The sequence below is a fragment of the Mus caroli genome, chromosome 18 (genome assembly GCF_900094665.2).
Source record: "Mus caroli chromosome 18, CAROLI_EIJ_v1.1, whole genome shotgun sequence".
Classification (NCBI taxonomy): Eukaryota; Metazoa; Chordata; class Mammalia; order Rodentia; family Muridae; genus Mus; species Mus caroli.
The window spans coordinates 62,503,909-62,507,233 of NC_034587.1; positions in this window are offsets into that span (position 1 = coordinate 62,503,909).

Here is a 3,325-nt window from a genome sequence, read left to right on the forward strand (position 1 = left end):
TTGCAGGTCCCTTGAAAGGCTCCCAGGGGCCTCTGGGGGGTGCTCAGAGCCCACTGAGGAAATCCCTGCTCCAAGCTGATATGCAAACTAACAGAAGAAAAGTCTTGCCTGTGTCCTCTGGATGTGGATGCACCAACTGTGGTCCAGTGGGAGCTTGTATTTCACATCACTGACCGGGATGGAGTATACCGAGAATAACAGAGCACAGGGATTTGACCCGGGAGTCCCTCCGAGAATTAAAAAGAGAGGAGAAATTTTCACTGTATAACACTGAAAATCTCAACGGATGCAAAAGCAGGCAGTGCATAAGTAAGCTACCACGACAGTGTAAGGGAAAGATACAGGGGGAAAAAAAAGCCGGAAGGCAGGCAGCAACAGGCCATAGCTGCCCAGGTGACCACACACACACACTCTTGTTCTAGGGCACTAGAACAAGGGCACTCTCTTGTTCTAGGTCCAGTTTGGAACGGGAAGAATCTTTGTCAGTTTTACCAGTTTACAGTGAGACATTGAGGCCCTGAAAGTTCACGTACTTTCCCTGCTAGTCCTGCATGGGCAGGGCAGTGGAATAAAACAAAGCCCCCTCCCCCAACCCCCGTCCCCCCCCCCCCTTTCCCCCCCCCCCCCCAACTTTTCTTACTCTGCCGATTCTCTCATAGTCAAGGCTATGAAAATCAGTAGGTACTCAATGATTTCTCTTAACCTCCTCTGTGCCAAAAACCATGGACAAAACACCTCTGGTTGAAACAGCCGGAGACACATAAAAAGCCTCCCTCCTTTGGAGAGAGAAGTCCTCTCTCTGGGTTCTGAGCCTGTTGGTTTGAATAAAGAAAATAAACAATGTATCGGGAGGCTTCGCAGCATATGCTCAGGCAACCACAAGGGGGCAGCACTTGAGAGGGCATGGAGGACTGCCGGAGCACACCAGCAGTTTTCTAGGATGGTTTGCTAGTCTGGAGTAGAAGAAGGGGCAAAGGGTATGGTGGTTTCCTTTCAGATGGCAACAAGCCTACCTGGACGTGTAGTGTCTGAGGGAGGTCTGCACCCAAGCTTTTTGGAAATACATCTATGGTTTCTAATTCCTTTGTCTTTAGTCTGCCCGTGTTTGCCTTTCTTTTTCTGTGGGTCTTGAAATACAACATTGGGTTTTATTTAGTTCTTGTTTGCTTGCTTGCTTGAGGCACAATTTCACACTGTAGCCCAGGTTGCCTTTGAACTTCTGGCAATCCTCCTGCCTCAGAGTTTTGAATGCTGTAATCACAAGTGTAAGCCACTAGGCCTGGCTAATTTTGTGTATAGGTACGTGTGTGCATGTGTGTGTGTCACAGGGAGGTCAGAGGATTATCTTGGGTATCATGGTGGTTAGGTACCATCTACCTTTGCTTTTTTCATTTATTGTGTCTTTGTGAATGTGTGTATGTGTGCATGAGTATGCACATTAAGGAAGTCAACCTTAGATATTGATTCTCAAGAGTTGTCCACCTTGCTTTTGAGACAGGGTCTCCTGTTGGTGTTGAGCTTGCTGGATCAGGCTAGGCTGGCTGGCCAGTAAGCCCAGCAGAGCCATAAACTGTGTCCACTTCCCCAGTGTAGGGATCTCAAGGGCACGCTACCACACTTGGCTTTTCGATGTGAGTTTTGGGGATCAAATTCAAGTCCTCGTGCTTGTGTGGCAAGACTTTTCCTGACTAAGCTATCTCCCCAGCGTCACCTTGTCTTTTTGAGAAAGGCTCTGCCAATGACCCGGGGCTTACCGAGTAAGCTAGGCTGGCCGGCCACTGAGCCCGTCTCTGCTTCCCCAGGGCTGAGGTTGTGAATAAGTGTAAGCCCACTATGTGCAGCCATTTCTATGTGGACTGTGGGTGTTGAACTTGGGTCCCCATGCTGTCATGGATAGTGCTTTACTGACTTATCCATCTCCCCAGCTCCTTTTTTTTTTTTTTTTTTTTTTTTTTTTTTTTAATTTTAAGATAAAGTCAGTATCTGGGCTCAGTAGTTCCATCCTGTAGTCCTAGAAGCTCAGGAGACGTTTGAGGACAAGTCCTGGTCCTACCTGGGCTGTAGTTTGAGTTCAAGGCCAACTGGGGTCAAAACAAAAAGGAGAAAGAGGGCTTTGTGTATAGTTATGTGGTTTAGTGTTTGCCTCGTGTGCTCGAGGTGACCCAGGGCTATCTCACCATTTGACTTTATGATACCACACTATCATTTACAAATTTCATGCTCAAGAGCCACACGATTGAGTCACACACACACACACACACACACACACACACACACTCACTCACAAAATAGCCTTGTAATGTTTAAGCATGTGGAATTTATCTTGACTGTACTCCTAGCTACTCTAGGGCACACACAGCTCTTGGGCTACATGTTGGACATGCCTACAAGGCCTTGGTCCCTTGGTTCCATTTCTAGTGCTACAAAAAGGAGAAGGGTAGGGGAAGAGGAAGGGGAAAGACATGAGAACAGCAGATCAGACTTGACCTTGAGGTCCCTGGATTCTTAATGCCCAGTACACCGGTCACATGTCTTCTGTGTTCCTCCCCAGTTCTACCCTTACAACCAGCTGAGGGACAGTGCTCGATGCTTGATGGAGATGTCCCTAGAAGTCCCTAACACTCCTGGATCGTAGCGTGGCTGGAAGAAGTGCTCAGTCCCAGCTTCACCATCATCTTGACTGCAGTCCACATACATCACAAAGCTCTGGACAAACATGAAGTCGGTACTCACTTCTGGAGCTGAGCAAGGCCAGTGTGTCTCCTGGGACTGGCTAGAGATCAGATGCTTAAGTCTTGCCTAGTAGCATCACCAGGCTCTCGGGCTGACTTCCACAGCTCCCGCTGGAAGCTCCCCTGCTGTGTGCTGGGGTCTTGAGTGGGCACACTGGCATTAATAGTGAAGGTCCCGGGGAACTGCTGTGAGTCAAGAATGTAGTGTGATGTGGGTATCATTGGCTAGAGCAGAGTGCAGAGAGAAAGGGTGGTCTAAGCAGGTCATCACTGCTGGTGCAGGCCCACCCCAGAGCTCATAAGAAACCCACCTGAGGACTTATAAGGAAGGTACTTCCTTCAAGCCCTCCACACTGGCGTCCGGGTCCTAGGCTAGGGTTGAGCAATCCCAGGTCATTCTTAAGTCTGGGGTCTGGTAAAGCAGGCCTTGCATTGGGAAGGAAAGGGCTGCTGAACCAGACAAAGTTTGGAGCATACAGAGATGATAAAATGTAGAAAAGAAAGAAAGCAACAGAAAGAGGAAGAAGAAGAAGAAGAAGAAGAAGGAGGAGGAGGAGGAGGAGGAGAAGGAGAAGAAGAAGAAGAAGAAGAAG